Source organism: Haemaphysalis longicornis, unplaced genomic scaffold (genome assembly GCF_048455015.1).
Source record: "Haemaphysalis longicornis isolate Haplotype H1 unplaced genomic scaffold, Haemaphysalis longicornis Haplotype H1 scaffold_6, whole genome shotgun sequence".
Taxonomy (NCBI): Eukaryota; Metazoa; Arthropoda; class Arachnida; order Ixodida; family Ixodidae; genus Haemaphysalis; species Haemaphysalis longicornis.
Genome location: NW_027526407.1, coordinates 25842271 through 25868541, shown reverse-complemented (window position 1 = coordinate 25868541; position 26271 = coordinate 25842271). Strand labels below are relative to the sequence as shown.

At 49.0% G+C, this 26271-nt stretch overlaps 1 long non-coding RNA gene across 1 annotated transcript; it reads left to right on the top strand.

Moving 5' to 3' along the window:
* The first annotated feature begins 676 nt into the window (after positions 1–676).
* On the top strand, positions 677–2360 carry LOC144141440 (uncharacterized). Its single transcript, XR_013316601.1, has 3 exons — positions 677–922; positions 1328–1616; positions 2266–2360. It is a non-coding gene; the product is annotated as an uncharacterized LOC144141440 (long non-coding RNA).
* Positions 2361–26271: the final 23911 nt, after the last annotated feature.

Sequence of the window (26271 nt, the reverse complement as noted above, 5' to 3'; positions counted from 1 at the left end):
TGTGCTGCTAAGCACAAGGACGGGGGTGCGATCCCGGCCGCAGCGGTTGTTTTTCAGATCGAGGAGAAAGGTAAAACTGCCCGTGTGTCGATCTCGCGCTGCGGTGCTCGATCGGTACACACCGCCGGTGGTCAAAATTAATCTGCAGCCCTGCAAGCAATGTTTCTGCCCGAAGACATTCGATTCACGTTAGCTGCAAGCATTTTGCATTTAGCACGCCTCAAAAATAACGTCCCTGTAGCGCTCAAAAATTTCCTGGCAGCAACGAGTTGCAGCCGCCGGCTCATGGTGGTTGCCCGCAATGCTTGCGACAAGCAAAAAACACCGCGCGTGTGATTCTGTGCCTACAGTAGTTATAAATTTTTTGGCGAGCGTCAGCGCTCGCCTTCATAATCATCGCCTCTAATTTTTCTAAACTCGCTGAGCCGCGGAGCGGCCATATTTGTTTTGGGTGCCGATTCAACGGCCGGTTCTTAGGATAGGTGTCGTACTTCATTATGTTTGCAGAAAGTAAAGCCTACAAAATCAAAATTAACACCAAAATAATTAACCCCACATTTTAAAATTGCTTCATAATTTTAAGGTGAACTACATTAATTAAAACTGCTCGATAATGCTTCTCTGAAAGTATGAACCTGGCGGAGGTTTCGTATGCAAGAAAAAGCAAAATGGCTTCTTCTATGTCCAGCGCTTCGGCACGATCCCCGGCGTGGGCATTCATTCCAGCGGCCAGCCACCGTGCTTGTGAATTTTAGTGCCTCACATTTTATTTGATAGTTTTAATGTTACGAGGACATCATCTGTGGAGCACTAGAATGTAAAGACACCTTCGACGTCGCTCGTATTCAAGGATTATTGTCTTCACGCACGGCGAGGTGACGAACGTGCACGCATTACGCAGCTCGGATTTTTGCATTTGAAGGTATGTACACATTCCTTTTCACCGCGAAGCTGTAGAAGCTTCTTATTTCCTGATAAAATTTTTATTAAAAATAGCAGAGCAGGTCGACAAGCGGCGCTTTCATTTTTGGAAAAGCCACTATCGATGCAACCACGTGTGAACTGAGTACAAATGCATGTAAGACTTTGTGTTCCGATTAACCAAATGAAGTGCCGCGGGTAATGTTTCATCCAGATGGAATCGAAACAGAATGTCTAACTTTAGAAGCGTTGCGACCACATTGGCGTATTCACGCACCGTAGTTCGTTGGGGTTGAGCGGCGTTCTGCCGTAGCGATATGTTTCGCCTGGACGAAATGCTAGACTCACTTATAAAAATGTGCAGTTATTGCAGAAGTTCCTAATTATTTCCATACTGTTTTTGCAGGTCTTGCAGCTCTGACTCGAGGAATATATGCAGCGGAAATTCGACAGCCTGTTGTGCAATAAAACTGCAGTCAACCAGCACTTACGGCTTTGTGGTATTTGAAGGGTAGTGGGACCACGTTGTGTTTAGAAACTTGCTGAAGCAAGTGTAGCATGGCCAAATGAATGCAGTGAACTAAAGGCCTTGGCATGCATTTGGCCATATTTCAATTGGTGCTCCAGTGGGCCCATGATACCAATACACCTATAGGTACCAATAGACCTGTAGGACTAGACCAATACACCAATAGGTACCAATACACCAATAGGTACCAATACATAGTCCAAGGTTCGACGAAAACTCGTCTGGCGAGGAAATAACATTGTTGGTACAAAACCTACACTCGCCAAAGTGCTAAAAACAATAGGTAAAACAAATGACGTTTCGGGGCCCGTACGGGTCCCTTGTTCACATATGAAGCGAAAAATGGCTCGGCCGTAATTATACATGCTTAGAACGGTGCAAAGCGCATGCGTATGTTGTAGGCATAGGCCCACGTGTCCGATTAAGAGCGTGCGGGGTTGATTGGATGTGGAATGATTCTCGGAGAAGGCGGGTTGATAGTATTTTCTCGGTGGCAATGATGCTGGCCGAATCCCAAGCGATGACATGGTCGGTTACGTTTTGGTGTTCTGCCAAGGCGTTTAGCTGGGTGCGGCCGTTAGCAACGTCGTTTTTGTGCTCCTTTAGTCGCCTCTTGAAATTCCCAGTTTCACCAATGTAGGCTGCGTCGCAAGTCTGGCAGGGAATCTTATAGATCACCCCGGGGTACCTTTCGCGTTCTAGCGCATCTTTGGCATTTACGAGTTGCTGTCGGAGCTTACTTGTGGGCACGTGGGCACATTTGTTTTACCTATTGTTTTTAGCACTTTGGCGAGTGTAGGTTTTGTACCAACAAGGTACCAATACACCTATAGACTGATACACCAATAGCTATTGGTGTCAATAACCCAATAGGCTATTGGTTTTGTCTATTGGTAATTTTTGCTAGGGAAGTAACTTGGGGGGACGAATTGCAAAGCATGCTTTCCGCACTGGGCGAACAGAGTAGAACCGTGGGCCTGAAAATTAATATGCAGAAAACTAAAGTAATGATCAATAACCTCGGGACAGCACAGCAGTTTGAGATAGGGGGCGAGTCAGTGGAAGTGGTAAGCGAATATATCTACTTAGGCCAAGTTGCGACCCCAGATCCCAACCATGAGGCAGAGATAATTCGAAGGATCAGAATGAGGTGGGGTGCATATGGCAGACATTCTCAGATAATGAATGGCAGCCTACCAGTGTCGCTGAAGAAGAAAGTGTATGACAGCTGCATCTTACCGGTACTCACCTACGGGGCAGAAACTTGGAGGCTCACTAAGAGGGTTCAACTTAAATTGAGAACGACTCAGCGGGCAATGGAGCGGAAAATGATAGGTGTAACATTAAGGGACAAGAAGAGAGCGGAGTGGGTCAGAGAGCAAACTGGTGTTAAAGACATATTAGTAGGAATTACGAAGAAGAAATGGACGTGGGCAGGGCATGTAATGCGAAGGCAAGATAACCGCTGGTCATTAGGGGAACAGAGTGGATCCCTAGAGAAGGCAAGCGTTGCAGGGGGCGGCAGAAAGTTAGATGGGCAGATGAGATCAAGAAGTTTGCGGGGATAAATTGGTCACAGTTGGCACCGGACCGAGGTAATTGGAGAATAATGGGAGAGGCCTTTGCCCTGCAGTGGGCGTAGATAGGCTGGTGATGATGATGATGATGATATTGCATGTTACAACACTTCGAATGAACAAGCAGACACCACCCATGAGACCAGCCAGGATTGTATGGGCCCCACTCATACTGGCATCGCCGGCAGACAAGATCACCAACCTTATGGCTGGACATTTGACCCGCTTAGCCAGCGCTGATGAAGCCGAGCCCGAGCGCGTGCATCCTGTATACATACCAGGAAATTAATTAGCACTATAGGCTCTCCCGTAGAACGTATTCCTTCCCGCACAAATCACTAGCGAATAACCAGGAAAGATTATTCCGTGTACTGCGGATTAACACGTTCCCACAGATCACCAGTCTTCACCTCTTAGACGGGACACAATTCTCTCCATTTCGTCGCTTCTGTAGGGAGCCTGGGAACCTCATACACACAGTAGGCGGCTGCGACAAGTCCACCCTATATCCACCCAACCTACACGTTTCCATAGAGATTTGGGAGAAAGCCTTGGCCAGCTCCGGCCTGGAAGATCCGTTTCTCTTGATGGAAACGACTGTCGACTCTACCCCTTGAATGAGGACGCCTCTCTGAAACTTTTCCTTGATTTATTTAAAGTTCATTTTCCCTCTCTCTACGAGGGATAATTACTGCTGCTTGTGACTTCACTCAGCTATTATCTTTCGTAGAGCCCAACCGCTCTCACCTGTCGCTGAAGTGCCATTTAGCAAGTTCCTATCTCCGGTGGTTCCCTATCCAATGCCGTCCTGTACACGGCGTCCAATGAGTCATTAAAGCCGTTCTTTCTTTCTAACTGGTATGTTAGCATATGAAAGATGAGCAGAAGGAAATCGCTTTAAACGCCACCAGCCACGCTTGACAGTCGGAGGTTGACGCCGACGCGGGACTGTTTTCGACTTCTAGCAGTGGCAGTGCTAATTATTTCGTGTGAAAGCTAAAGCGCCGTTGAAACAAGGGTACATGAAAAGCGTAGCAGACCAATCAATTTATTTAAATGCAAAATTATTTGCCTCATTGTGCGAAAACAGGGGTGTATGCGCGCGTGCGTGCCTAGTCATTTGGTGGAACCAAAAAAGATGTTGGGCGCTCAGGCGCTCCTGCCCGCCAAAAAGACTGCCCGCTCGCCAGTAAACTACCTGCCTGCCTGGCTGCTGCCAGGCAGGCTATTCCTGCGAGGATGCGTGATTTCGGGACGACGGTCGGCCCGCCACGAGACGCCAGGGCGGAGGGGGGAGGCGGCGGAGACGCAAAATACTGTCCATGACGACACTCCAGGGTACTAAAAAATTTCTGCAGAAATTCAAACAATTATCTACTAATGCGTAGCATTCCTATGCCGCTTGTCCTCAGTGTGAGTTTCTACAGCCATTTTTTTTGGTTTTTATAAATCCTGTTTGACCAATTATCTCAATTGACGCTGCTATAATTACAAATTGAATATTCGCGAAATCTCCATTATAGTGGAAATGCAGGCAGTTATACGGTTTCCCATTTTCCTTAATTGCTTAAAATTTCTCTTATTTTATAGTTTTTCAAAATTTCGTTCGACCAATTATTTTCATTTCCGCTATTATAACGATTACATTTGTAACTCGCGAAATCTGCCTTATTCTGGAATGCAGGGTGTTACACGGTTCGCCAGTTTCCGCAATTATTTTACATTTTTTCATTTTTTGCATTTATAAATTTTGTTCGACTAATGATGTCCATTTACCCTACATAACGATTACAGGTGGAAATTTCCCTAAATCCTCATTATTATGGAAATGCAGGGTGTCACACGGTTTGCCAGTTTCGGTGATTACTTTTTTTATTTTTTTAGTTTTTCAGAAATTTTGTGCGACCGGTTATCTCCATTTACGCTATTATAGCGATTGCAGGTGGAACTCCCGCGAGATCGGTATTTTTGTGGAAATGAAGGGGGTTGCACGGTCCTTGCTGTGGGCAAAGAATGGTACGCATTAAAACGATTGTGGACGGACGGGTCGTCTGCTTATAGTAGGACGGGGCAATAGGCAGTCTGCAGGGAGGCTGCCCATTACCAGAAGATTCTGGCGAAGATGCACCGGGGGGGAGGCGTCGGAGGCACCCGTGTGCTGCCCACTGGTCAGGAGGCTACATGTTTGCCTTCGAGAAGACTGGCGAGAATGCATTATTTGGTGACGATGTGCGGCTTGTCACTTGTCGGCGAAGGGAGTGGATCACATGGCTGCACAGCGGCTACGTAGAGCCATGCGTTAGAACGCAGCCCTTAAGCACCCGCTCCTGTGGTTTCGCGTAGTCTCTCAGCGTTGGACTCGTTGTAACCGAGAGAACGAAGACGCCACCGAAGATAGAGCTAGCAGGAAAACGGAGGTTGTAAGTATGACGAAAGTGTAAGGGGTAGGGCGTAATTCCGTGACCGTGCGAAACGTGCTTCACATTGGCGACCCCTTACGAGATAACGACAGAGTATGCCGCGCGCCGTCGTGCATTAACTGATGACGCGATCACTTCCTGAGGCACAGCATCTATGCGCCGTCACCGAGAAGACTACAGTTCGCCCTGCACTCAAATTTCGCATTAGCGAGTGCCGGAATCGTCCGTAATTTTCTTCCTGAAGAAAACAACTGCGGGGTATAAAACTGCAGTGTTATGATTCAAGAATAAATTAAATTAAATTATAAAAATGAAAGAAACTAAATCAATAAAAATAAACTTGCGGCCATAAAAAGCAGGGCTTTCAAATTCATACAAATACGGAGTCTTATGTGTCCGAGCAAATTTTTCATTTCGCTTCAGTTAATGTTGTAATCGTGGACCTACTATAGAACACATTTTGCAGTACATTTTACAGTTAAAGGAACTCTTCAACACTTTAGATCAACGCTCTCACTCTTATCTTCGCATCTGGAAGCATTTCAAAAATTATAGCTATTCCCAGCACAGAGGAGCAGTGCGGGATTCGCTCGTCCCAGCGGATACGCCTTCCGTTTCTGCTTCGCTTTTGTGGTTTAATTTTAATGTCGCAACTTAAGGAAAGCCGACAAATAGCCGCTACATCGCTACAATGACGTCATTCCAGCGGTAGAAGAACGCCAAGACTGGGAAGAGAAAAAAATATTTCAAGCAAGTTTGTAAGTTATCTGATAGGGATAGAGCAGTACTTTTTGTCTGAGGGACTTTCCGACTCCCTGATCTAAGTACTGGATGTGTTGGTTGACTACTTTCTGCAAGCATTCAAGATTTCGAACAAAGTTGAAAAAATTTAAGCGTTGCAGGGTTGCTTATTTTTTGCCAAAACAAAACATTTGCACAAAAAAACCTACATTATGGCTTCGTTTTTGACAAAGAAACCTGACAAGGAAACGAAAAACCAAACACAAAAAAATTAACAGAAAAAAACACGCCTGCTTTTTTTTCTCCGAACCCGTTCGAACCCGTTTGAACCGGTTCGAACCGGTTCGAACCGGAACGTAATGGTGCGCCGGAACTGAACCCGAACCGAACCCGAAAGCCTTGAACCCGAACCCGAACCGAACCCGAAAAAATTTCGGTTCGACACCCTGGTGCAAACTGATATTACCGACCACTTTCCAATCTTTGTTACTTTTGACACTCAACCACTTTTACTGCAAAGCAGTATATGTCTAACCCCCCCCCCAGTTTTCATTCCGGTGTCAACGATTTCCTCGGTGCAATTCCAGGGCTCCTCCTCACCACCGCTGTCACCTCTTTCACAGCTGTTTTCCCCCTCGCCTTCACCGATGACCCTTTGGCAAGTTGCCCAGTCGGCAGCTAACAGCGGTATGCGGTTATCAGATGATTGCGAAAAATAAACAGAAGCACGGATGGGTGTAAAAATGCACTGACGAATACTACACTCCCTGATATGAAATTTGTGCGCCGCGCGAGCTACAGTCTTCTGGGTCACGGCGCATTTCTGCTGCGTCTCAGCAAGTGTTCGCGTGATCAGCGAACGTAGGGCGCCGTGCGTTACTCTGATGCTACTTCACAGTGTGCCGCCGCCGCCGGCCAGCATGTTGGAAATCGGGTGCGAACCTCCCGCGCAAATGTCACGTGGTTGGGATTAGTCCCGCACAAGGGAGCAGCGAGCATGTTGTTGCATATCGTGTTTGAACCACCCGCGCAAACGTCACGTGGTTTGGATTAGCGGAGAATGAAACAGCGTCTCTTGAAAGGGTCAGGGGAGGGCGCTGCTTGGTGGCGACACATGAAACACGTGTGGGGGAAAGGCAGTGAGAGAGATGACGCCGTAGCCGCAAGTGTCGTACTCCACTTCACCCTTCGCTAGACGCTCCTCTCAGTTTTTTTTTCATTCGTCGCTGCTGCGTTCGCTTACTCGGTTATGCGGTCTTAAAGGGACACTGAAGTTAATTTCTCAAGGTCCCGTTTTTGCTTGCACTGCGTAGACTGGCTCAAATTAGCACACTTTTCATCGTTTATTCGGTTGACAAATCGGTAATTATTTTACAAAGCGCGAAAGAAGAAAAAAATTGCCCCACCTCCCCGAAGGGAATCGTGAGGAAGTGCGAATGCATTTCTTGCGCCGAGAGTACACGGCGTAGTAATTCTGCCATCGCCTTGAGAGGCGCAGTACCGGCGAGGGGGAGCTGTCAGGCGAGGGGAGAGGCGCGCGCCGAGTGTGAGTGCAAACCTAACGGGGGGAGAGGCGCGCCAGCTGCAGAGCATGTGACGTCACGGCGCGAGGAGAGGGGGAGCAGACGCAAAGGCGCCAGCGCGCGGTCACGTGGGGTGTGACGTCGCTGCGCCGTTGCTACAGACATTCCTCTCCGCTCCTCGCGCCGTTGCTAGGGGAGAGGAAGAGCAATGCGGACGGCGGAAGGTTCGGGGTCGCTTATAAAGTGCATCGCACTTAAAACTACCATGCGCGGTTTGCGGCGGCCGCACCAACTAAAGCTGTGATGTTGGGAGGAGCGGGCACCGTGATTGGACGATGCCCAAGGTGAGCAACCAAACCAGTTTCGGTTTCGGTTTCGGTTCTGTAAAACACAACCGGTGGCGTTGTTGGATGGGCATTCTCAATAACTCAGAAATCATGGTACCGCGCTTCTGCCATGTTGTCAGCTGTAAAAATGCATAAAGATAAGCCTCCCAGGACGGCTTGGAATCGTAGCATTCACTAGCTGAGGCCTACGCAGTGCATGGACGCCCTTCGCGGACCCCCAGATGCCCAAATGTCATGCGCTTTTCCCCCATATTTGGAGCTTGCCTCACTCATGCCTGTACCGTAAAAAGTGTGTTCGCACCAGGCCAAGGGTCTGTTCATTCTGGCCTGTGCCCACTGCCCGCAAGCAGTCGGTGCTTATGGCAACAGCACGCCAACGAGAACTCGCTAGCGCCCCAGTGCCAGCCTGCGCGCGTTCTGTGAACTAGTTCGTGGAGCCATGAAGGTTGCGGCTCAAAAAAGGTGAACTCAATGTAGAAAACATCGGCAGAAAACGAAAAAGTTAACTTACAAAAAAAAAGAGAGCGCGTACCCGCGGGGACTCGAACTCGTGACTTGCAAAACACTTCCGGCGACACACCTAGCGCCCCAGACCACTCGGCCACGGGACGGGCTCAGCGGAGCTTGGTAATATAAGGTATATATTGTCAACAAGTTTACACTTTTATTTAGTTTTGGCATTTCAAGCAGCTTAGGTGACTATTTGTTGTATTGCGCTCGTGCAGTAAGCGTCCCCCGAGTTTCCACAATAGCTTACGTCTAGCAATTGCATTTCGTACACGGAAAAGCGTTCGCAGATGCGTAGTCGTGCTGCTGACCGCTGTGCTTGTTCGCCCAGCGCAAAAAAGTGCTTCCCGCACCCTATTTTTACCGTACAGCGTAAAAATAATCAGTTGATTTTATTTCCTTAGTACCTATATTGACTTCGGTGACTCTTCTCCCGCCTTCAAGAGGCCTTATATTTTCATACTGGCGTACCAGTCAGCGAAGCGTCGCATGTGCGCTTGTGCGGCGCTTGTGTGAAGCGACCTTGACTTGGAGCTAGATACAGTGTACAAACTAACCAAGTAAAGAAAGGCCCATTCTTCCATTCACAAACGTGTCCTGGCTTTGTTTCAACTGAGCGAACGATTTGCGACGACCCGTCGGCGACCGGCGCACGAAACGCTGGGCCGACTGACTCTGTCTGAAGGCCGGGAAGCCGTGCAGTAGCGCAGCCAATTGCGAGCTCGGCTCCTCGCGACGTCACACGAAAACGCCGCAGAAAATGGGCGAGCGTAAAGGGAGGAGGACAGCATTTTCGAATTAATCTTTCTACTAAATAAAATCGCGTAAACGCGCCTAGAGTGGTCGTAACATGGCCTGGGATCTCCGGACTACAATTTGCGCAAGTAATTCCGCAATGTTTACATATCACTTCAGTGTCCCTTTAAACAGACGCCGCTCCCACGAAGCCCTGGTAACGGCTGCCAAAGGCTGCCTCCTAAAACGACAGATATCCGCCGTCGCCGTTTCCACTCAAATTCGCTTAGACAAGTAGCTGCAAATTCATCTCGGTAGAAGAGAAACTTCCCCAGTTGGAAAGCCGGCTTGAGCACATATTTCTTTTTTCAGCTTGGAAAGCGTTCCGATCGACATTTTCGTCGGTGCCTTTCACGCCCGTGTATGCGCCATCACCGGTTACCGGTTTATGGGTTTGAAAATGTAAAAAGCGCGACTTGGACAACGACAGTAGAGAAGGACGACGGGACAAGCGCTCACTTTCAACTAACATTTATTGAGGCATCGTCTCATATTTATACATGTACCAGGAGCATGCGCACTTTGGAACACTACGTAGAACGAATCAACCAGAGAACATAATCACAGTGACATTTTCAAAAATTCACACTCACTGGCACGCAAAAGAACCGAAGTATCACTGACGCATTTATCACCTTTCTGCTTAATATGGAACGCTTCTAACAGCTCTCTCGCCACGGAATTTTTACTCCTACCGAGAATCCTAATCTGGTCAAACAGAGGTCTGCACTCTTTCAAGGGACTGACAGGCCTACAGTCTTTGCAGTGTGCGGGTAAATGCGCACGCGTATCATTGTTAAGAGAAGAACTATGCTCGCGTGCCCGGTCATTCACACACCTGCCCGTCTGGCCGATGTAGGCCTCCCCGCATAAAAGCGGTATCTCGTAGACTACACCGACGTCACACGCCACAAAGCGCTTGGCATGCTTCTTTTCGCACTTTTTCGGTTTTGGCTTGCCGGAAATTTGCGCACACAGGCGGCCAAGTTTCTGTGGAGCAGAAAACACCACCGGCACTTGGTACCGTTCTGCCACTTTTTTCAGGTTGTGCGTAACCTTATGTATATAGGGCAGAACAACAGGCTTCACCTTAGGTTGTTCTGGCCGCCTCGCACCTACTTGGCCTTTGGCTTTCCGCAGCAAGGCTTCGGCAACACCCACCAAGACATAGCTTGGGTAGCCGACCGACAGAAGTCTCTTCAATTGAGAGTCAAAGCTCTCTTGAACAGCATGTGCACACGACTTCTTCAGTGCAGATTCTAAAACCAGAGACGCTATGGCCCTTTTGACAGTCTTTGAATGAGATGATGAAAAAGGCAGGAGCTGTTTACGGGCACGCGGGCGATAGACCCAACAAACATGGTCGGAAGAAAATTTAAAATTGATATCCAAAAACTGCAGGGTGTCATCACTTGGAATCTCGTGTGTAAATGCAAGACCTTTCCCATGGCGACTAAAGTTCTCTAAAATCCCTTCTGCGGCTGCAATGTAGTTAAAAGAACACTGTTTTTTTAAAACCACTAAAAAATCGTCGACATATCTAAAAACACGCAGAACAACATCCTTGTCAAAACTTAAAAGCAAGTCCCGGTCAAGTGCTTTTAAGTTTTGACAAGGATGTTGTTCTGCGTGTTTTTAGATATGTCGACGATTTTTTAGTGGTTTTAAAAAAACAGTGTTCTTTTAACTACATTGCAGCCGCAGAAGGGATTTTAGAGAACTTTAGTCGCCATGGGAAAGGTCTTGCATTTACACACGAGATTCCAAGTGATGACACCCTGCAGTTTTTGGATATCAATTTTAAATTTTCTTCCGACCATGTTTGTTGGGTCTATCGCCCGCGTGCCCGTAAACAGCTCCTGCCTTTTTCATCATCTCATTCAAAGACTGTCAAAAGGGCCATAGCGTCTCTGGTTTTAGAATCTGCACTGAAGAAGTCGTGTGCACATGCTGTTCAAGAGAGCTTTGACTCTCAATTGAAGAGACTTCTGTCGGTCGGCTACCCAAGCTATGTCTTGGTGGGTGTTGCCGAAGCCTTGCTGCGGAAAGCCAAAGGCCAAGTAGGTGCGAGGCGGCCAGAACAACCTAAGGTGAAGCCTGTTGTTCTGCCCTATATACATAAGGTTACGCACAACCTGAAAAAAGTGGCAGAACGGTACCAAGTGCCGGTGGTGTTTTCTGCTCCACAGAAACTTGGCCGCCTGTGTGCGCAAATTTCCGGCAAGCCAAAACCGAAAAAGTGCGAAAAGAAGCATGCCAAGCGCTTTGTGGCGTGTGACGTCGGTGTAGTCTACGAGATACCGCTTTTATGCGGGGAGGCCTACATCGGCCAGACGGGCAGGTGTGTGAATGACCGGGCACGCGAGCATAGTTCTTCTCTTAACAATGATACGCGTGCGCATTTACCCGCACACTGCAAAGACTGTAGGCCTGTCAGTCCCTTGAAAGAGTGCAGACCTCTGTTTGACCAGATTAGGATTCTCGGTAGGAGTAAAAATTCCGTGGCGAGAGAGCTGTTAGAAGCGTTCCATATTAAGCAGAAAGGTGATAAATGCGTCAGTGATACTTCGGTTCTTTTGCGTGCCAGTGAGTGTGAATTTTTGAAAATGTCACTGTGATTATGTTCTCTGGTTGATTCGTTCTACGTAGTGTTCCAAAGTGCGCATGCTCCTGGTACATGTATAAATATGAGACGATGCCTCAATAAATGTTAGTTGAAAGTGAGCGCTTGTCCCGTCGTCCTTCTCTACTGTCGTTGTCCAAGTCGCGCTTTTTACCTTTTCAAGCATAATGCACCAACTTGCCCAACAGATTTGTTTAACGGTTTATGGGTGCACGCTTTGCGAGTACAAAAAGAAGGGCGTGCACGCACAGCTAGGTGTCATGCTGCTACCGATGGAATTCCGGTTGTTCTGGCATTAAGATATCGAAATTACATGGGTGTAGGCGATTAGTCGCCTGTCGTACTCCATTGAGCGGTTCGGGTGTGGGTTGATGTGTTACACCGACATCTTACAAAAACAGTCATATGCATACAAGGGCAAAGAAAACGGACAGCCACATGTTTGTACACGAGAATAGAGCTTAAAGGCTTTCAGGTTATAAATCGTTATGGGACGGATGCATGCCGTTCGTTTGGAGGAAGAAGACCAAGAATCGAAACGTTGCCCCGAACACAATGGCGAATTGCTGCAAAAGTAACGCAAAGCTGCTGGCACCGCCTTTACCGCCTCAAGTTCAACTCGTCGAGTAGTGGCGAGTCCCTTACGTATGAACAATAAATTGGCCGCTTGGAACACTGGCGTGAACAAATATTTCTTCTTCACATGGGTTTCAGGGGATATTTTCGACTGCATCTGTAACTTCTAAGCACGCGCACGTGACCTGTGGCCGGTTTATGCATGCGCTGGTTTGAGGTGGAGAATAGTGGGAGGGAGGAGGGGAGGCGTGCACGCGCAGCTATAGGTTTAATGCCCCTTTTGTGGGATGGCATGTCCCTTGTGGTGGTGCGAGATTTAAACGCGGACGTTAAACGGCCAAATGGTACCTGTCCGGAGTCCTTAGCGGTAGAGCGGATTGGGTTTGTGTGTTAGCCTATGTTCAGATTACCGACGCAAAACCCGTTTTGCCACCTATGGATGTAAAAAAATGCCATGTCACGCAGTTCGGTTGGCTGAGACGTGAGATGACACAATTCTTGAACGTTACTACAACAGTTGCGGCTACAGTATGAACCCGGCCTTACACAAACAGTAAGCTGCTTACGACGAGGGAGGGACACAGACAGTTCCATGTTTATCTGCAAGAACAATGCTCGGATCCTTAAGGGGTTCATTCGTCTAATTGGCTTGGAAATATGCTCCATCGCAAATTACGATAAACATGTTTTGTTTCGTGCACGCCGTGGACTGCGTCCAGCTTTGCAGGTCATCTTTCTTCACAGAGTGGAAAGGCAATAATTTTTTTCCGAGGGATGTTACTACACTTCAGTTTTCAGTGAAGATAAATTTATAAAAACCACCAGTGGCATTGATTGGTCTGTAGTCTGTCACGTGCGTGATCCAGTCGATGCTCGGAATTCTTTCTGCTCATCTTTCTTGAACGCTGTTAAAATTTCCACCACTACCACACGATGTAAAACGAAATACAAGTTTCCGTGCAATCCTTGGATGACTAAGGGCCTATTAAAATGCATAACCAAAAAAGATAATCTCTACAAAAAAACTAAAAGTAAACCTTTTGACAACAACCTTGCCTTGCGCTATAACAACTATCGTAATGTTCTTAACACCGTATTAAGACAGGCCAAGGAACGGTTCTACGAAAACGCCTTTTTACAAGCTAAACATTATTCGCAGAAACAGTGGAAGATTTTCAACAATTTCTTAAACAGATCTAAACAACACTCTCCTATATCTAAAAGCAAGTTTAATGATAACGTGTAGCACCAGCCCGTTGACATTGCCAACGCCTTCTGTGATCATTTTCCTTCTCACATCAACATGAAACAAGCCACTGGCATCCAGCAAAATTTGCGCCGCACCCCCTAATCATTCTATCTTTTTCTTGCCACCACTGAAAAGGTATATCTGACAATTTCGCAGATATAAAATACCAAGAACTCGATGACGTACCCCCCCCCCCCCCTGCCCCCCGCCGCCCCGTGTCCCCACCCCGTGATGAGCCCATCCAGAGCCGCCAAGACCCGACGATATTTGACCAGACGACGACGACGACGACGACGACGACGTGTCCCCAGCCCTCTGGTCCGACGTGGTAGCAAGCCCTCACAGGTTCGTCATTTCTTTGCGGACGTCACTGCTGCAGGCCGGAGTTCACCAAACCCATCATTTACAGCTGTGGTGGCAAGAGCTTTTACTGCAAAGCAGTATATGTCTAACCCCCCCCCCCCCCCCCAGCTTTCATTCCGGTGGCATCGATTTACTCGGCGCCGCTCGGCTGCTCCTCCTCACCACCACTGACACCTCTTTCACAACTACATGAATGGGCGTACAGAAATGCACTGACGATTACTACGCTCCCTAATATGCAATTTGTGTGCAGCGCGAGTTGCAGTTTTCTCGGTCAGGGCGCATTTCTGCTGCTTTTCAGGAAGTGTGCGCGTGATCAGCGAACGTACGGCGGCGTGCGGTACTGTGCTGCTACCTCGCAGCACGCCGCCGCCGTCGGCCAGCATGTTGGAAATCGGGTTCGAACCTTCCGCGCAAATGTCACGTGGTTGGGATTAGTCCCGCGCAAGGGAGCAGCGATCATGTTGTTGATATCGTGTTTGAACCACCCGCGCAAACGTCACCTTGTTTGGATTAGCGGAGAATGAAACAGCGTCTGTTGAAAGGGTCAGGGGAGGGCGCTCCTTGGTGGCGACACATGAAACACGTGTGGGGGAAAGGCATTGAGAGAGATGACGCCGTAGCCGCGCGTGTCGTACTCCACTTCACTCTTTGCTAGACGCTCCTCGCCGTTTTCTTTCTTTAGTGGGTGCTGCATTCGCTCACTCGGTTACGCGGTTATAAATAGATGCCGCTGCTGCGAAGTCCAGGTAACGACTGCCAAAAGGCTGCCCCCTAAAACGACCGAAACCCGTCGTCGCGGCGTCTGTCACTTTTAGGCACGCGCACATGACCTGTTTTCGGTTTATGCATGTGCAGGTTTGTAGTGAAGAATGATGGGAGGGAGGTGGGTAGGCGTGCACACGCAGCTTTAAGTTGCACACGCAGCTATATATACACGCAGGCCATACTGATGGATGGGATGTCTGTTGTGCTGGTACGAGATTTAAAGGTGGGCGTTATACGTCCCAATGGGACCTGTCCGGAGTCCTTAGTGGTAGAGCAGATTAGGTTCGTGTGTGAGGCTAATGTTTAGATTGCCGACGTTAAACCTGTGTCGTGATATATGGACGTAAAAAGCCACTGAACCACCGCGGCGGGTGTTTTCATAAAACAGACGCAGGTGCCGTCCTGGTGCGTTAAACCTCGTATTTTTCTTTATTTATGCTACTCGTGAACTTTGCTTTGTCGACCGCATGCAAGAAGAAATCGATTTGGTAGAATTCAAATTTGGCGCCCTTCGAAGACCGCCTCATAGTCTCTACAATGGCAGAAAGAGGGCGCCAGGAGTCCGCTACAAGTAGGAGTTCCTGTATAAACATCCCCCTCGCGAGGGGCACGATCAAGTGCAGAGCATTTCAGGGGGCGCACAACGTTAAGTAGTTTGCGTTACGTTAATGTTGTTGCACTTGTGGCAACTGCTGACGAGAAAGCTCTCGTCAGCAGTAATTTGAATGAGTCAACGATATAAGGCGCGTTGGTAGCGTCCGATTCGGTGTCGGCTTTGTGGCGTAGTGGGAAGCGCACCATGTACTATTATGAGCAATATGAAAGGGAACACAGGAACGCATAGAAAACACCCTCAGACCCAGCTATGCGTGATAAGCAGCGGCTGCGGTCGAAAACAAAGTGGAAAGGGGGACGCTGTTCTAACAATTGTTCCCATTCCCGCCATGCGTCTTATCGGCTGTCGGACGATATCATATTATCCGCGAAATGACGTAAGCTGGTGCTTTGTAGAAATCCCAGCGCGGTGGGAGTGCCAACAGTTAGTGGAAGAGCGCCCTCCCTTCCCCATTTGATTTTCACAGCGCCATCCGCGTATCGCTCCGAGTCTGTTTGCCGCGCGTTCTTGTGTTCCCTTTCATATTGCTCATAATAGTACATTGCATTCTGCCCGCAGGGTCGAGGGATCGAAACCGGGCGCCGGATAGTATTTTCATTTTATATAGTAGGGAGGGGTGCGGTGCGGACTACGGACGCCAACGCGGGTGACATCGTGAGTTACTGAAATGCTCTGCATTTAAAATGCCATGTCGCGCATTTGGGTTGGCTGAGACGTGAACCCTCACTCTTTAAAGTCATTACGACAGTTGCGGCAAGAGTATGAACCCGGCCTTACACAAACAGTAGGATGCTTACGACGCGGGAGGGACACAGACAGTTCGATGTTTATCTGCAAGAACAAAGCTTGAATCCGTCAGACGTTCATTCACCTAATTCGCTATGAAATATGCTCCATCGCAAATTACGATAAACGTGTTTCGCTTCGTGCACTCCGTGGACTGCGTCCAGCTTTGCAGGTCATCATTCTTCATGAAGTGGAATGGCTATAATTTTTTTCCCTGTATATTCTCATCACATCGTTCATCTCCACCGAACTCATCATGCTACCGTGGCGTCGACCGGGACGGTTGTCTTCGAGGGGGGCGCGGAGGGAGGTAATGTTACGCCATCAAAGGCAAGGCAGATGACAGCGGCGTGTAGCGTCCCGCACGAGCATCTGCGACGATGACGAAGCTGGGTGGGGCATGTTGCCTGGCTGGGTCTCACCCATGGCCACCTTGTACATAGACGGTGCGTAAATAGACCATTCATCATCACCCTCCGCCATGGCACGCCTCATCACTTCTGCCACCACGTTAGAATAAAATTACCTTATCTTCTCGTCTGGGTCATTCCCCAAACAGTTGAAGCAATCCAAGATTATCCCCGTAATCAAAAAAGGCGACAAAGAAGTTATCGCAAATTATAGGCTGACTTCTATTCTTTCTTCTCTTAGCAAAATAATCGAAAAATTGTTTGCCAATAGATTAAACAGCTATTTAAACAAATTCGGCTTATTGAAACCATGTCAATACGTATTTTGCGCCACTGCCTCGAATTAGCCCTTGCGGCAATAAAAGTTTTCTCTCTCTCTCTCTCTCTCTCTGTATCTCTCCAAGAGCAGCTCATATAAACCACCGTGGTAGCGGAAGGGAAAATGAGGAAATGGCCAGCCGATGGTAGTAGCCGAAGCAGAACAGCAGAATCAAAACAGAGATGAAACGTCAACAAAACTAAAGGCTTTTAAATGCAGAGCATTTCTTTGCCTCGCCTGTTCCTCCGTCGGACGGTGTCAACAGTTCCGCGTCCGCAGCAGGTGTGCCTCTCCTTCCCTCCTCTCTCTCAACAGCAGCTGGCGCGCGCATGCGTCGTAGTCAGCCCGTTCGCTCCGTCACGGTCTCGGCGTAACAGGTGCGTGATAGCAGCGTGGTGGGGCGTGGAAGGGCGCGCGCTGCTTGCGCATGCGCGCTATCCCCCCCGTACTGCTCTCCCTCTACTGCGCGCGCTGCAAATATAGCGGCTAGCGGTCGCTCGTGTTTCAGTCACTGCGTTGCTCCTTCCTTCCTTGGCTGACGCTCGTGCCCACGTTTACTCGTGTCTGCTACTACAGCATCACGGAAGAAGCGATGGAAGCAACACTGCCTTCAATCAGTACTGAGGCCCCAATTCTGTGCATTTACTCGTGTTCCCCTCGCGGGAAGGCGCGGGAATTTTTTCTTTTTTATTACGACTACTTACACCCTTTACATTATGGACCATGTATGCACGCACGTTGCGTGTCCGAGAAGACTAAAAGGTCGCGAAAGCAATCGAAGTTTAACCTTGGCCAACCCCCCCCCCCCCCCCCCCCCCCAAGGGTACGTGTCGAATTCCTCGCTATAACACCATCATCGAACAACGCTATAGATTGCTCGATCGCGGAACTCTATAGACTGCTCCAGAACAGACTAATTTCACAGCTTATCGGCCAATCCCCCACTTTGCTATGTGCCATGATCCCAATGTTTACCAACTGTCTATTGTCACATCAGTATCTATTTATCAAAAATTTTAACATTACTTTCCCCACAATGTCTCTGTCTGATTTTAGCTTAGTTTTAATCATCCTCTCTCCAGAATGGTATTCAAGTACGACTTCGCCAATCCCCCAGAATGGTACGCGCCTGTGTTATCCTGGCTTCAACCAACCATCTAACCAGCTAGCGAGGGGGCTGCATCGAAAAGGCGACGCATAGCTTCCACGCCACGTATCAGAACTTGCGTCGTCATGCTGCAAAAAATCCAAAATGCAGAACCCATTAAAGGGACACTGAAGTGATATGTAAATATTGCGGGTTTACTAGGGCAAATTGTAGTCCGGAGTCCCCAGGCCATGTTTCGACCACTCTGGCGTGTTTACGCGATTTTATTTAGTAAAAAAATTAATTCGAAAATGCTCTCATCCTCTGTTTACGCTCGCCCATTTTCTGTGGCATTTTCGTGTGACGTCGGGAGGAGCCGAGCTCGCAATTGGCTGCGCTACTGCACGGCTCCCCGGCCTTCAGACAGAGTCAGTCGGCCCAGCGTTTCTTTCGCCGGCCGCGGACGGGTCGTCACAATTCGTTCGCTCAGTTGAAACGAAGCCAGGACACGTTTGTGAATGGAAGAATGTGCCTTTCTTTACTTGGTTAGTTTGTACACTGTATCTAGCTCCAAGTCAAGGTCGCCTCACACAAGCGCTGCACAAGCGCACATGCGACGCTTCGCTGACTGGTACGCCAGTAGGAATATATAAGGCCTCTTGAAGGCGGGAGAAGAGTCAGCGAAGTCAATATAGGTACTAAGGAAATAAATTCAACTGATATTTTTACCGTAGAGTGTAAAACTGGGGTGCGGGAAGCACTTTTTTGCGCTGGGCGAACAAGCACAGCGGCCATCAGCACGACTACGCATCTGCGAACGCTTTTCCGCCTAAGAAATGCAATTGCTAGACGTGATATATTGTGGAAACTTGGGGGATGCTTACTGCACAAGCGTAAAACAACAAATAGTCACTTAAGCTGCTTAGAATGCTAAACTAAATAAAAGTGTGAACTGGTTATACATTATATACCTTATAGTTCCGAGATCGGCAGCGCTCGCCCATGGCCGAGTGCCTGATGGTCACCAACTAGCAGGCACTCGGCGATCTATTCAAACTAACATACACATAGCAAGGTCTATATTGGAGTGTGTTTCAGGTACATCAACCCAGGTAGCCTTAGTACAACTAGATTTGGCAAAGGCATTCGATCGCGTCAGTCACCAATTTCTGTTTCGTGCTGTACAGCATGTGAACGCAGGATCTTGGCTTACCGAAGGTATTCAAATATGTTATGCTAATGGCTCGGCAAGAGTGATAGTCAACAATCGACTAACCCAACCAATCCACCTTCTTTCATCGGTTCGTCAAGGGTGCCCATTATCACCACTCCTGTTTTGCTTATATCTGGAACCATTATGCATGTGCATAATAGAAAACATTAATGTTAGAGGGTTCACGCTATCGTCCTTCGAAGTGAAAATTTTAGCATATGCCGATGATGTCGCTTTATTTTGTACTGACAAGGCCAGCGTGGAGAATGCTCTTGCCATTACACAAGAATTTAGCGAGGTTTCAAGTGCGGCCCTGAATTTCGAGAAAAGCTGCGGATTTTGGTTAGGAGAATGGGGAACCACACCCGATTGTTTCGCCGGAATCAATTGGAATAGAGACCTAACTTATTTAGGAGTACCCCTCTCGCAGGTTCGCAAAACTGACTCGCATTGGTCGGAGCAGGCGGTGAAGCTACAGCGCCAAGTGAATGACTGGCGGGGACGGTAGCTGTCCATCTTTTCTCGTGCTCGGGCGTGTAACACGTTCCTTGTGACCCGACTTCTTTATGTCCTACAGGTGTTACATTGCTCACGACTCAGGATACAGGCGTTTCACCGGATTTTTGCAACCTTCATTTGGTGTTCGCGTAGTGAGCCAATGCGTCGAGATAACCTTTTTCTTCCGGTTGTGCGAGGGGGGACTTGGGCTTGTTCATCTGTTTCTTTGGCAGCTTCTTTCTCGTTTATTCTACTTTCGAGATGTTCAACATCCTTTTTTGAAAGCTGTACTGCAAATACGTCTTGCACATTTTCTCCCTGATATTGTGGTGTCTTCGCTGTCTGTGGACGCAGCCCGAAGCCCGCGAGGTTTCCTCAAAGAAGTGGTTGACACAATTCGCTTCTTACAGGCTCGTTTTAGCCTTGAGTACATATTTACTGCTACGCGCGAGTCTATTTCTGATGCCCTGGTTTCTGGGCTTTTCCCCACACCTTTATATCGTGTTCTGTACCTACAGTGTCCGTACCAGGATGTCCTCAATAGAGTGTGTAAAATGTGTGTTCCGCCAGGTGTTAAAACATTTTTCTTTAAATTACACACTGGCACGCTCCCTGTTAAAACTTGGATGAAAGATCGGGGTCTGTTTATAGCTTGGTCGACAGACTGTCGGCTCTGTACTCGACCAGAGACAATTGATCACTGCTTTGTAGACTGCAGAGATGGTGTCTTTTTCTGGGACATTCTACAGCGAACGCTCAAAAAAGACATGGATATTACGCCTTTCTCTATCCGATTTTTGCCATTCGACTATCCTGGTGAGCATCCTTATGACATGTTCGTGTTGATTGGTTTGTACAGTCTGTGGCGATGCCGCTTATGTGATAGGCATGTTGAGCTACCAAAATCAACTAAGTCTTATTTCCGAGAAACTGTGGCATTTGTACATAGTGTGCATAGTTCGCTTGACCAACCACCTGACTGGTTCCCTCTTTTGAACGCTTGTGTGTGTTTGCCTGAATTTTGATGTATATTTGCTTCTCATAACTTCAGGGTATTCTTTTGTTTGCTTGTATTCCTCGTACTGCAACGTCTGAGCGTATTTGCCCATGTAATAAAGAAAAAAAGCCCATGGCCGAGTGCTTAGAAGCGCTAGGTATGACAGCGCAAGTGTTTTGCAAGTCACAAGTTCGATTCCCCGTGGGTACGTGCTTTTTTTTATGTTAACTTCTTCATTTTCCGTCGATGTTTTCTATACTGCGTTCACCTTTTAAGTGCGAATGCACTTTATAAGCGACCCCAAACCATCCACCGCCGGCGGCGGCGGCGGCGGCGTCCGCAGTGCTCCTCTATATTTAAAAAAGAAACAGCATCCGGCGCCAGGTTTCGATCCGAGGACTTTGCGGCCGCAGCGCGACGCTCTACCGACCAAGCCACGGACGCGACGCTGATATCAGTGTTAGTGACACGGCTTATATCTTTAACGCATTCAAACTACGTCGTCAGCGGCGTGCGTTGGCGACTCAGCGGCGTTATAGCGACTTGATAACTGCGTGGTGTACACGTGATACTACAAACCCGATGGAAGAGATGGAAGAGAAGGCGGCGAGGCGGTGGCCTGCGGGGGCCGAGCGCAAGCGCCGCAAGCGGGCCGACAACCGTGCATTCGCACTTTCACATTCTCCCCCTCGGGGAAATGCGGGGGAATTTTTTTTGGGCCGCAACGTTCATTGCTCCACGAACTAGTTCACAGAACGCGCGCAGGCTGGCACTGGCGCGCTAGCGAGTTCTCGTTGGCGTGCTGTTGCCATAAGCACCGACTGCTTGCGGGCAGTGGGCACAGGCCAGAATCAACAGACCCTTGGCCTGGTGCGAACACGCTTTTTACGATACAGGCCCGAGTGAGGCAAGCTCCAAATATAGGGGCAAAGCGCATGGCATTTGAGCGTCTGCGGGGACGCGGAAGGCATCCATGCACTGCGTAGGCCTCGGATAGTGAATGCTACGATTCCAAGCCGTCCTGGGAGGCTTATCTTATGCATTTTACAGCCGACAACATGGCAGAAACGCGGTGCGATGATTACTGAGATATTGAGAATGCCCATCCAACAACGCCATTGGTTGTGTTTTACAGAACCGAAACCGAAACCGAAACTTGTTTGATTGCTAACCTTGGGCATCGTCCAATCACGGTGCCCCCTCCTCCCAACGTCACAGCCTTAGTTGGTGCGGCCGCCGCAAACCGCGCATGGTAGTTTTTCTTCTTGCGCGCTTTGTAAAATAATTACCGATTTGTCAACCGGATAAACGATGAAAAGTGTGCTAATTTGAGCCAGTCTACGCAGTGCAAGCAAAAGCGAGAGTTTGACAAATTCACCTTAAGTGTCTCTTTAAGCTGACGTGATTTTGCGACACTTCGCCGGAGATCCGTTGACTTAGCGAGGAAACGATGTTCCGGCACCGCCTCATGACCACAGCTCCGGTAGCTGTGGTCATCAGGCTTGGGGGACCCGCCAAGCATTTGGAGCCGGTGATTACTCTCGACGCAGAGCCGTGTACATTTACCTTTAGGCTCGATGCGGTTTGGAGAGTCTCGCTCATCCGTTTCCAGTCTAGCATATGGTCCAAGCTTGTTGCTTGGATGGTTTCGACTACCGGCCGAGCTGGGTGTGTTGTATTGCTGGATGCAATTTTTTGAAGCGTCCGAAGGAAGAGTAGGGATGGGTTGCTGGCTGATTGCTGCCCCTCATAAAGGCAGTTACCCTCATTGTGGACTGTTCTTTTCCAGTGTGCGTCTCCTCCTTCCCCGCTAAGGATAAGACGTCCTGTCCTGCCTTGACCGCTGTCTATGAATGTGGCGTGCAGGACATTGGCATCTCATATTTCTGTTCCTACACTGACAGCAATGAGTGTTACTTTAACCTCCAGCATCGCCTTTCAGGTGTATCACCACTAATATTCCCCGAATGAAAGTTTATTATCAAATGTTTAGGTATATAGCTGTAACATGATTTGCACCTTTTTTGCCTATAAGTAACACACACCTTCACAAAAAACAAAACAAAAACAAACTCTTTGACAGGGTTTATTTAAGAATAAAACACCGTCTAAAAGGGGGTATTGTGTTTTTGCTAGGGTGTAAGGGTGTTATAGTGTGGGGATCTTAATTGGGGCTACTCCCAATTACGCGAGCACGTAGCCCGCGATCCCCTCTCCCCGAGGGGCGAGGATAGCCCCTCGCGCCCTCTCCCTGCAAGGGGGTACGGGCTGACCAATGCGCGCCGGTCCGTGGGCCACGTGGGGCGTGACGTAGTGGCCCCGCCGAAGGGCTCGCGGCGGCGGGCGCGCGCTTCGGTCGGACCCGGGAGAGACTGGCTGGGTGCCGACTCCGACAGGTACTTCGTGCTTGCACGCTGCTCGCCTCGCTTCGGCCTCAGCGACCGCCGTTCTCTCACTTCCGTGAGGTCGGCGAACGTACCGGGAGTTGGATTTCTCAGTCAGTATGGTGGTCGGTTCCGGTCATAGCCGGGCCCATCACCCGCAGCGTTTCGGTGGCTTATGCCACTAGAACAACAGCTGCCGATTACCGTACCCCCCCTGCGCGTCGGGCTCTGTGGCTTGAAGCGTACGGTCGGCGGGTCCCCCCCTCTCTGCCCCAGGGCTAGGAGTGTAATACCAGGGCTGGTTGCTGTACCGTGGATTACCCGGAATAAAACCACGTTCTGAGGAGCTACTTCGTCTCCACGGAGTGACTACGCACGCGTGGCGAGGGCCGCCGCGACCGTCTACGGCTTGGCTCGCTCGAACCCATGGTGGGCACCTTGGCAGGCTGCACTGCATTACAGAGGTGAGGCCCACATTTCTGGCGCCACAACGTGGGACAGCCTTTGTTCTTACAATCGTTGCCTCCCTTTAGCGAGCTTGCAGAGCTTCGCTCATGCAATAGGCCGCTCGCGCCATGGACGCTAGCCTTGGGGGAGACCGCCTTGGGACGCGCAGTGATCGCACGGTACGTAAATGCCTTTTGGCCACTTCTGGCCGTTTCTTGCATTGGCCGTTGTTTCCCACTTCCGTGGGTCACGGCACCCACCGTGTCGATTAGCGCATGCCTCGATTTGCGTCAGTGCGTTTATCTAGGATGCCCGGCGAGTCTCCGCGGGCATATTCCACTTCTTGGTGGGTTGCCCCCGCGTCCGCGATGTGACGGCTTGCGCCGTCTGAGGTCAGCGGACGAGCGCCGATGCCGCCCGATCGAGTCCAGCGGCTTGAAATGTGTAGCGGCCACAGAGAGCCCCCTTCCTCTATGTCAGCGAGCGTTGCGGCCGGCCAACGCCGGCGGACGCTAACTGCTGCCCGACTACGGACTGGGCACACGCTGACGGCTGTATGCCCCACGGGCTAGGTGCGTAGTGCAGTGTAGCGTTTGTATCGTGGTTTCCCGCGTAATAAACCCCTGTACTATGAAATGTATCGCTTCCATTTGAAGTGATTGAAAACGTACACTCGCGGCGAGAGTCGTGGCTCGCTCTCGAACCCGTTGTGGGCAGAGTCTCTCGGCAGGGCAGTTCGGTGCTGCGCGAGAGCAGTGAGAATAACGACGGCGCGTTTATTCCATTATGTTCTATTCTATTCCTTCATACTAATAGGATAGGAGATGCCCACAATAGACAAGAAGACAACCTTGAGGGTTTAAATCATTCTACAGTGTGATGGGTAAGAGAGGCGGAGTGCGGCCCAGGTTCAAACAGGAGCTAAAGGTTCCGTATTTCTCAGACGCTGTCAATATTTGCTTTGTCCCTAATCATTGTGCAGAAAGTGCAGCATGAGAAGGCAAATAGTTGGTAATATTCCCGGGTAGTGACGTCTCATTTGTGACACCACAAAGGCTGCAGTCATTACGAACAATAAATTAGATTACGTATTAATCAAAGTGATCAGAGATAAAGAATACTTTGGGGGGAGCTCTTGTAGATCCGTTACTTGGCCGTAAGCGTATACGTTCGTTTTTGGAGTTCCTTTGAGACACATAGATTTGCTTACGATTCGACATGCGCGAATATCACATTTTGAACTGCGAAACGAATCGAATAATTTCGAATACGCCATTTTGCTTCAGCGTACACAGAGCTTATACATATGGACTACGAGAAAAGCTAACTTGGGCAGTCAGGACTTGACACACCGGACTGTTCATGCCATAGTTAAAAAAAATAGGCTACAAAAATTAAAAATGAGGTTATAGGACAACAGGGCAAAATATTGGATTAAAAGCGGCGTACACTGCCATGAAAAAATAAGAATTCCGATACATGGTGTGAACACAGGGAGTTTGTCTGACTCGCTGTCCCCCAGTCCCCCAGTCATCGAAAAGAAGCTATAGGCGTGGCTATGGCTGCTGCGACCAGTAACTTATCGCTAGCATTGTCAACAAGTAACAGCTCGATTCCTTCCTCGCTAATTCCACTATATTGACAGGAAATGTCGGCTGATAACATTTTCATAAGCATGCATAGCGTTGACTTGTACCGTACTTGTCTTACACGCATCGGTGTTTTATGCAGAGCTTTAACGTTGTGCAAAAAGCCAACCCACAGTAGCATGTCAACTTTCTTTGCGGTATTATTTATGTTCCGAATATTGGGAAACTTTGATTACTGTGATCAGTAAAAGTGCTTTGCGAATCGAATAAAAAAGGAGACAGTCTTCGCCAGGTACCTGAAGTTTTATTTCTTCGCACACCTTTACTTCCGCTTCAAGACCCGCAGCCGGGCGCTCCACCACTGACGTCACGTTCTTTCACTATGCATACGCAGGCCCCCCTACAGAGATTTTGCCAATCACGGCGAATGCATCCGGCCGGTTTAAACCCCCTGTACTTAGGCACAAAAAAGGGTCCTTAGCGCAAGTAAGGCAGACACAAAAAAGGAGCCATGGACTGGCACAAATTCGCTTTGTCATTTACATCTTTCCGCGTTAATTAGACAGACTAGTTAGCTTCACTGATTGTGCGTTCGCTTGTTCTACTACGACTACGTAAGCGTGGACGGGTACTCCTCACAACTGCTCGCTCTATAAACGCTGCGTGACGTGAAATGCTTCCGAAGAATCTTTTATTTTTCTGCGAAACAGTGCACCTTTAACCAGACAAAGAAATCTCGCTACACCCAGGCTACACAAACTACTGGTATTTCCAGGGATCGGACCTGGGCCTGAAAAGAAGCGGAGCCAGAGCCCGTCGTCTTGCGGACAAAGCTAAGCACACACGTGGAGACGGGGAGACAGACGGCGGTTTGGATTCAGCGCCTAGGGGAGGGGGGAGGGCGCTATTTGGAGGCGCCACAAGAAACAAAATTGAGTGGGAGGCAGTGAGAGATATGACGCCATACCCTCGCGTCACACTTCCCT